The following is a 9,438-nucleotide window of genomic DNA, read 5'->3' as shown; positions in this document are numbered from 1 at the left end:
ACTGGATCAACTGCTGAACTCGGGTTGCGCACTTCCCGGCGCTGGGAACGCGGAGCGGACGCAGACTGGGCGCCATTGCGCTACGGGACAAGCGGCCTCCAGTGTGAGGGGCTGTGGGGTGCGTGGCAGGCGTTTAAGGCCGAGCTGCGGGAGGCGTGGTCGGGTCGGGCCGAGTGACCGAAGGGGTTAGGCCGGGCGGGACTGGATGCACTGCGTGGCGGGACTGCAGGCCGGGGTCCCCGGACGCCTTTCTGCTGCGCTTCTTGTGGGCGCGGGCCTGTGGTTAGTGAATTTTTCTGTCCCGCCGCTCCCCAGATTCTCCGGATATGGCCGGAGTATTTCCTTATCGAGGGCCGGGTAACCCGGTGCCTGGCCCTCTAGCCCCGCTACCGGACTACATGTCAGAGGAGAAGCTGCAGGAGAAAGGTGAGGCGAGGGTGTGGAGCGGCGCGCGGGCCGGAGGCGGGGCGGGTGTGCGCGCGCGCAGGCGGGTGGGGACCCTCCCCGTTTGGGCAACTCCTGAGGTGTCAGCTCCCTTGTTATCCCCATTTAACTTTTCATCAAGTCGTTTTAAGGTCGTATTATTTGCAAGCGCTGATGCAGCGGGGGTACAGTAGTAATGGAGACAAAATTCCTGTCCTTACGGGGTTTAAATTACAGCGGGAGAGATAGACAGTAACAAAACCTTGAGGCTCTGTAATAAAAATGTCAGGCCGGGCGCCGTGGCTCACACTTGTAATCCCAGCACTTTGGGAGGCCGAGGCGGGCGGATCACCTGAGGTCAGGAGTTCGAGACCAGCCTGGCCAACATAGTGAAACCTCGTCTGTGCGAAAAATACAAAAATGAGTTGTGTGGTGGCGCGTGTCTATAATCCCAGCTACTGGGGAGGCTGAGGCAGGAGAATGGCTTGAACCCGGGAGGCGGAGGTTGCAGTGAGCCGACATCGCACCATTGCACTCCAGCCTGGGAGACAGAGCGAAACGACGTCTCAAAAAAAAAAAAAAAAAAAGTCAGATAGTGATAAATGTGATGGAGGGAAAAATAGAGTAAAATGGTAAGGGAATTGGCAAGGGGTGCTTCTTCCTGCTGGTTGCCTGCTCCTCCCTCACACTCACTGACAGGAGCTTACCTTAGGGCAAGAGGTGAAAAGGATTAGGCTGAGGGTGTGCAGACCTTTAAACTGAGGTGCCTTTGCAGCTCGAAGATGGCAGCAATTGCAGGCCAAGCGCTATGCAGAAAAGCGGAAGTTTGGGTTTGTGGATGCCCAGAAGGAAGACATGCCCCCAGAACATGTCAGGAAGATCATTCGAGACCATGGAGACATGACCAACAGGAAGTTCCGCCATGACAAAAGGGTTTACCTGGGGTAAGGAACATCCTGAAATAATTTCATTTGGAATTTGGCCCTTTTCCCTTCTCCCTGTCCCACAGTCTTGGATTGGTGCTTTGACAGCTCATTTTGGTGGCTATAAGAGAAAGAAGAAAACCGGTAGGAGTCTCTGATAATTTCTACATCTTCCACTTATGCGGTCTGTTTCCCCTCTCTTCCCTGTCTGGGACTGGTGCTTTAATTTGTCCTGTTGATGGTATTATAAAATGTCCCTGGCCAGGCGCGGTGGCTCACACCTGTAATCCCAGCACTTTGGGAGGTCGAGGTGGGCAGATCACAAGGTCAGGAGATCAAGACCATCCTGGCTAACACGGTGAAACCCCGTCTCTACTAAAAAATACAAAAAATTAGCCGGGCGTGGTGGCGGGCGCCTGTAGTCCCAGCTACTCGGGAGGCTGAGGCAGGAGATCACGCCACTGCACTCTGGCCTGGGCAAAAGTACGAGACTCCGTCTCAAAAAAAAAATAAAAATAAAAATAAGATGTCCCTATGGTTGAGCTGGTTGAAGCCCAGAGTGGGATACTGGGCATAGTGCAGCCTGTCACTCCTCAGGGACCTGAATTCTGTGGTTGGGGTATTTAATTTCAGAGGTTTCCCTACTCCTGTTTTTTCTGTGGCTCTAAACTGGGCGAGTACAGGTACAGATGTCTTAGCAGATTCCTGTTCTATTTGGACACAAAAATGTCTACCATGTAATGAACTGGAAGTTTTGGCTATTTCAAAAAATACTTTGAAAACTGTGCTGGCTGCCGGGGATATAGTAGCGAGCAGAGGGTAACAATCTCCGCCTTTCTGCAGTGTGCAGTCGAGTGGCCTGACAGACATGAGACAAGTGCTGATAGTGAAGTATGGTGAATACTTTATTACGATTTATGAGAAGATGCGGAGGGAATAGGATGTGAGACAGCCGCAAAGCTGTCTCCAGAGGGATAGCCATTGATTTAGAGGAGCTGATACCAGCACTGTGGGATTATGACGTTGAAGAAGAGTGGCGCAAGGTGAAGTTGGAGAGGGAGAGGCAGGGTTTCTGGTTAGGAAGGGCCTGTGGGCTAAGTTTGGGAGTTTGGATTGTAAGGTAGGATTTACTGTGGAACATGAACATGTGGCTTCTCTGCATGGGACAGGTAGCAGAACACCTTGTCATTTCTAATAGCCTTCTCTTTTTCTAATGTGCCAGTGCCCTAAAGTACATGCCCCACGCAGTCCTCAAACTCCTGGAGAACATGCCTATGCCTTGGGAGCAGATTCGGGATGTGCCTGTGCCGTACCACATCACTGGAGCCATTTCCTTCGTCAATGAGATTCCCTGGGTCATTGAACCTGTCTACATCTCCCAGTGGGGGTGAGAAAGGCTGAAATATGGTGGGTGGGTGGTGGTGGTGGTTGGGAGGCAGTGGGTAGAAATGGTTCTGTGACGTTCTTGCCTTCCAGGTCAATGTGGATTATGATGCGCCGAGAAAAAAGAGATAGGAGGCATTTCAAGAGGATGCGTTTTCCCCCTTTTGATGACGAGGAGCCGCCCTTGGACTATGCTGACAACATCCTAGATGTTGAGCCACTGGAGGCCATTCAGCTAGAGCTGGACCCTGAGGAGGACGCCCCTGTGTTGGACTGGTTCTATGACCACCAGCCGTTGAGGGACAGCAGGAAGTGAGTGGTAGATGGAGATACTCCTCCTGGGAGGAGTTCTGGAAACGCAGGAGTCCTGGGAGATCAGTAGGTGGTATGGGTTTGTTTAGCTGCTTACTTGAGGTGGGCCTTTCATTTTTTACCTAGGTATGTAAATGGCTCCACGTACCAACGCTGGCAGTTCACGCTACCTATGATGTCAACTCTCTACCGCCTGGCTAATCAGCTCCTGACAGACTTGGTGGATGACAACTACTTCTACCTGTTTGATTTGAAGGCCTTCTTTACGTCCAAGGCACTCAATATGGCCATTCCTGGAGGCCCCAAATTTGAACCTCTTGTTCGAGACATCAACCTACAGTGAGTTGGAGAGATGAGGGATTTTAGACATTTTGAGTTGAATAAAATGTAATCTTGATTCTTAAAGTCCTGATATAACTTCCAAATTAGTCTTTTTGTGCCAGGTGCAGTGGCTCATGCTGTAATCTGAGCACGTTGGGAAGCTGAGGCAGGAGGATTGCTTGAGCCCAGAAGTTTGAGACCAACCTGGGCAAAATGGCAAAACCCTATCTTTACCAAAAAATTTAGCTGGGTGTGGTGACACTCGCAGCTTCCTGTAGTCTCAGTTACTTGGGAAGCTGAGCTGTGGGAGGATTGTTTGAGCCCAGGAGGTCACAGCTGCAGTGAACAATGATCATGTCGTTGGATTCCAGCTTGGGTGATAGAGTGAGACCCTGTCTCAAAAAAAAAAAAAAAAAAAAAAAAAAAAAAAAAAAATCTGCTTATTCTTGATGTTGTACCCTAGGGATGAAGACTGGAATGAATTCAACGATATTAACAAGATTATCATCCGGCAGCCTATCCGCACTGAATAGAAGATTGCTTTTCCTTACTTGTACAACAATCTTCCACACCATGTCCACCTCACCTGGTAAGAGACCTGGAACACAACATTTGGAAAGGAGAAGGCTGCTGTTTAGGTTGGGCCAGGGCCGGAGAACTTTGGCTGACTCTTCCTTTCATTTTAGGTACCATACTCCCAATGTTGTATTCATCAAAACTGAGGATCCTGATTTGCCAGCTTTCTACTTTGACCCTTTGATCAACCCAATCTCCCATAGGCACTCGGTCAAGGTGAGGAAGGGAAGGGACACTTTCCCTCAGCTCTTCCAGGAGAAATACCTGAGGCTGGCTGACGTTACTAAACACTCAGGTGGAGGGAGACGTGTTTTCCGTCTTGCTAAGTGTTCCCCTTGAGCTATAAGCGAATATGAGAATTCAGCATTTGCCTTAAAACATGTCATTGGTATAATCCTGGTTTCCGTGATTCTCTTTCTGGACTTTATGGTTCTCTTCTTGGGTGCTCTAGATAATCTGTCCTGGTCTGTCTCTATTGTGTTTGTTTGTTTTAGTCTTTATATTGAGATGTAGTTAACATACCATACAAGTTACCCATTTAAAGTGTGTAATTTGATGGTTTTTAGCTTATTCTCAGAGTTGTCCCAACTGTCACGACATGCAATTTGAGAATATTTTTATTTTTTTTATTTTTTATTTTTTGAGATGGAGTCTTGCCCAGGCTGGAGTGTAGTGGCATGATCTCGGCTCACTGCAAGCTCCGCCTCCCGGGTTCACGCCATTCTCCTGCCTCAGCCTCCCACGTAGCTGGGACTACAGGCGCCCGCCATCACGCCCGGCTAATTTTTTGTATTTTTAGTAGAGACGGGGTTTCACCATGTTAGCCAGGATGGTCTCGATCTCCTGACCTCGTGATCCGCCCGCTTCGGCCTGCCAAAGTGCTGGGATTACAGGCTTGAGCCACCGCGCCTGGCCGAGAATATTTTTATTACTTGAGAAAGAAACTCTTAGCAGTTACTGGCCATTTCTCCCCAACTTCTTTACGCAACCACCAATCTACTTTCTGTCTATAGATTTGACTGTTCTACACATTTCATATAATAGAATGAAATAGAATCGTACACTATGTAGTCTTCAGTGACTGGCTTCTTAAGCTTACCATAATGTTTCTGATGCTCATCTGTGTTCCGTTGTGTCCAGGCCCAGTGTTTGGAGCTTGGGTGGGAGATGATTGCAATGTTGACCTCCTGTGATGTTGGGGCTCCGTTGGGAGGCTTTCTGGTGGTGGCCAGTTGAGGTGTGAGAAGTGACTCTTGCTTTCCTGGTGGCCCTGTCTTGTTCTTTGCTGTCTTTGGTTTCCTTTGCGCTGGCACTTCAGGGCTGCTTTTGTCAGACAGCCCAGTTTCCATGGCAGATACAGGCTTTGTGCTTGGCCCCAGAGAATTTCCCTCCTCTTAAGTCTGTGCCTAGTTCATCAGGAGCTAAACCCTTAGAGGGATTCCTTTTTCAGAGTCAGGAACCATTGCCGGATAATGATGAGGAATTTGAGCTCCCGGAGTTTGTGGAGCCCTTCCTGAAGGACACACCCCTCTATACAGACAATACAGCCAATGGCATTGCCCTGCTCTGGGCCCCGCGGCCCTTCAACCTACGCTCTGGTCGCACCCGTCGGGCCCTGGACATACCCCTTGTCAAGAACTGGTAAGGTTTTCCCTGTGGCAGGGGGAATGATAGTGGATGTATAGGAGAAAAGACTCCAACTAGGTGGGCATGTAGCCTTTTTTTTTTTTTTTTTTTTGAGACGGAGTCTTGCTCTGTTGCCCAGGCTGGAGTGCAGTGGCGCAATCTCGGCTCACTGCAAGCTCCGCCTCCTGGGTTCACGCCATTCTCCTGCCTCAGCCTCTCCGAGTAGCTGGGACTACAGGCGCCCGCCACCACGCCCGGCTAATTTTTTTGTATTTTTTTTTTTAGTAGAGACAGGGTTTCACCGTGGTCTCGATCTCCTGACCTCGTGATCCGCCTGCCTCGGCCTCCCACAGTGCTGGGATTACAAGCGTGAGCCACCGCGCCCAGCCAGCCTTTTTTTTTTTTAATTCTTTTTTTTTTTTTTTTTTTTTTTTTTTTTTTTTCCATAAAAATGGTAGACAACCCAAGGCTTGCAGCCTTTAGCAGAGTGGCTGGAAGAAGAGATGGCCAAACTCTGGTGGGCTTATTTTTGTAGGTATCGGGAGCATTGTCCTGCCGGGCAGCCTGTGAAAGTGAGGGTCTCCTACCAGAAGCTGCTTAAGTACTATGTGCTGAATGCCCTGAAGCATCGGCCCCCTAAGGCTCAAAAGAAGAGGTAAGGTGCCCCAGGGCCCCTGCGCAGACTTCTGTTCCAGAGATATCAGTAGGCTGACTCTTACTCTCCATGTTCCCACCTCAGGTATCTGTTCCGCTCCTTCAAAGCCACCAAATTCTTTCAGTCCACAAAGCTGGACTGGGTGGAGGTTGGGCTCCAGGTTTGCCGCCAGGGCTACAACATGCTCAACCTTCTCATTCACCGCAAAAACCTCAACTACCTGCACCTGGACTACAACTTCAACCTCAAGCCTGTGAAAACGCTCACCACCAAGGTGCCTGCATTGGACCCTAGGGGCCTCCTGGGCTTCAGGGACGGACAGCTGTTGTGCTCTGGCTACTGATGAAGGCATACATCCAGTTGGGTCCATTGCTCATTCATGTTCTTTCTGTTTTTTGCGTCTTCTCCGTCTTCTCCAGGAAAGAAAGAAATCTCGTTTTGGGAATGCTTTCCACCTGTGTCGGGAAGTTCTGCGTTTGACTAAGCTGGTGGTGGATAGTCACGTGCAGTATCGGCTGGGCAATGTGGATGCCTTCCAGGTGAGGTTAGGTATTCCCAACCCCTGCCTGGGTGAGGAGGCTGGAGGAAGCCTGTGCTGGCCGTGGAGCTGGTTTAAGCTCCAGGTCTGATGGGGCAATTGTATTGCAGCTGGCAGATGGATTGCAGTATATATTTGCCCATGTTGGGCAGTTGACGGGCATGTATCGATACAAATACAAGCTGATGCGACAGATTCGCATGTGCAAGGACCTGAAGCATCTCATCTATTATCGTTTCAACACGGTGAGACCCTGACTTTACTGACTTTCTTTTTTTTGAGACAGAGTCTTACTCTTGTCTCTCAGGCGGGAGTGCAATGGCACGATCTCGGCTCACTGCAACCTCTGCCTCCTGAGTTCAAGCAATTCTCCTGCCTCAGCCTCCCGAGTAGCTGGGATTACAGGTGTCCACCACCACGCTTGGCTATTTTTTTTTTTTTTTTTTTTTGAGACTGAGTCTTGCTCTGTTGCCCCAGCTGGAGTGCAGTGGCACAATCTTGGCTCACCACAGCCTCCGCCTCCCGGGTTGAAGTGATTCTCCTGCTTCAGCCTCCCAAGTAGCTGAGACTACAGGCGCACACCACCATGCCTGGCTAGTTTTTGAATTTTTAGTAGAGACGGGGTTTCACTGTATTGGCCAGGCTGGTCTTGAACTCCTGACCTCAGGTGATCCACACTCCTCGGCCTCCCAAAGTACTGGGATTACCAGTGTGAGCCACTGTGCCCAGCCTCACTGGACTTAACTTTCTCAGATCTTTTTTCATTTATACATTTAGACAGGGCTCTTTCCAGGGACCTATTTGGAGAGCAGCTATGAGCGTGTCCTTACTGCTCCTTTAAATTCACATGGGCAATCTTAGTTCCTGGTTTTTGCCTTAAGGTTTCTCATTTACCCTTTTGTTTTAGATGTTGAGGTCCCAGAGTTTTTTTTTCTTTTTACCCCTCTACTGCCATGTATATGTTCCTCTATGTGTATATTATACATATATGCCCCATCTCTGCCCAGGTTTTTATTGTTGTTAAAATGCATTGCTAACTTGTGTTCTTAACTTCTGCTTGGGATCATAGGGCCCTGTAGGGAAGGGTCCTGGCTGTGGCTTCTGGGCTGCCGGTTGGCGAGTCTGGCTGTTTTTCATGCGTGGCATTACCCCTTTGTTGGAACGATGGCTGGGCAACCTCCTGGCCCGGCAGTTTGAAGGTGAGTGGTTTTCTCTGTATCCAGCTCCTCCTGTTATTGCTTCAAAGGTACCTGCCCGTTTGGGTCTGTTCCCTGCTCTTGTATGAGCACTCTTCCTACTAGATTGCCTTTAGGTCCGGTTCTCAAATGAGTCTGACCTAGTATTCTATTTCTTGGGCTTCCTTCTGGGGCCTTGAGAGGCAGTCATGCATTTGCAGGAGTGGAAATTCTTCAGAAGCATAGTTGTGAATGTTTAAGGTAGCGGGTCTTTTTGCGTATGCTGGGCACAGGGACGCTTTGTTAATACCTAATTTTATTAATAACCATAATGAGTGAGGAGCATGAAGGTAGAGACCCTTACTGAAAGCAAGGAATCTTCCTTGTAATCCCCTTGGGACGCTCTACTTCCAGGTCGACACTCAAAGGGGGTGGCAAAGACAGTAACAAAGCAGCGAGTGGAGTCACATTTTGACCTTGAGCTGCGGGCAGCTGTGATGCATGATATTCTGGACATGATGCCTGAGGGGATCAAACAGAACAAGGCCCGGACAATCCTGCAGCACCTCAGTGAAGCCTGGCGCTGCTGGAAAGCCAACATTCCTTGGAAGGTGGGTGTCTCTTTATTTCCTCGGAGGTGTAAACATCCGTCTTTAGGTTAGGATTACCACTTCGGGAATCATTAGGGGGCTATCTGGCTCCCATCTCTTTTCTTTTCCCTTTGAGAGAGGGGGCTCACCATGTTGCTTAGGCTGGCCTCAAGCTCCTGAGCTCAAGCGATCCTCCTTAGCCTGAGTAGCCGGGACTACAGGTGTGCGCCACAGTACCTGGCTTGATCCTGGCTTGATTGTGCTTTTTGGACTTTTAGGTCCCTGGGCTGCCGACGCCCATAGAGAATATGATCCTTCGATATGTGAAGGCCAAGGCTGACTGGTGGACCAACACTGCCCACTACAACCGAGAACGGATCCGCCGAGGGGCCACCGTGGACAAGACTGTTTGTAAAAAGAATCTGGGCCGCCTCACCCGGCTCTATCTGAAGGCAGAACAGGAGCGGCAGCACAACTACCTGAAGGTTGGGCAGAGTAGGCTGGGCTGGGTGTGAGTGGTGGGGGAGTGGGCAGGAGGGAGGACTGTAGAGTTGTGACTGAACCTTGTTTTGGGGGGATCAGGCTGTAGCAGGAGGCTAATTTCATGTCCACCTTGCAGGACGGGCCTTACATCACAGCGGAGGAAGCAGTGGCAGTATATACCACCACAGTGCATTGGTTGGAAAGCCGCAGGTTCTCACCCATCCCATTCCCCCCACTCTCCTATAAGCATGACACCAAGTTGCTCATCTTGGCATTGGAGCGGCTCAAGGAAGCTTATAGGTGAGTAGTAGGGTAGATAGGTTCCTGCTGGGAAGGTGACAGCAGGGAATGGCATCATCCTCAGAGTCCAAAGAAAGAAGGTGTAGCCCCAGTCTTTTCTGGTTTTACTTCCTCCTAGTTTTCCCATTCACCC

The 9,438-nt window shown here is 49.9% G+C and overlaps 1 pseudogene; it reads left to right on the top strand.

The window, feature by feature from the left end:
* Positions 1-13: 13 nt before the first annotated feature.
* LOC129469947 (pre-mRNA-processing-splicing factor 8-like) overlaps positions 14-9,438 on the top strand; it is a 35,938-nt pseudogene continuing 26,513 nt past the window's right edge.

The sequence above is a fragment of the Symphalangus syndactylus genome, chromosome 20 (genome assembly GCF_028878055.3).
Source record: "Symphalangus syndactylus isolate Jambi chromosome 20, NHGRI_mSymSyn1-v2.1_pri, whole genome shotgun sequence".
Classification (NCBI taxonomy): domain Eukaryota; kingdom Metazoa; phylum Chordata; class Mammalia; order Primates; family Hylobatidae; genus Symphalangus; species Symphalangus syndactylus.
Note: the sequence above shows the minus strand (reverse complement) of the source record. Positions and strands in the feature narration are given on the sequence as shown.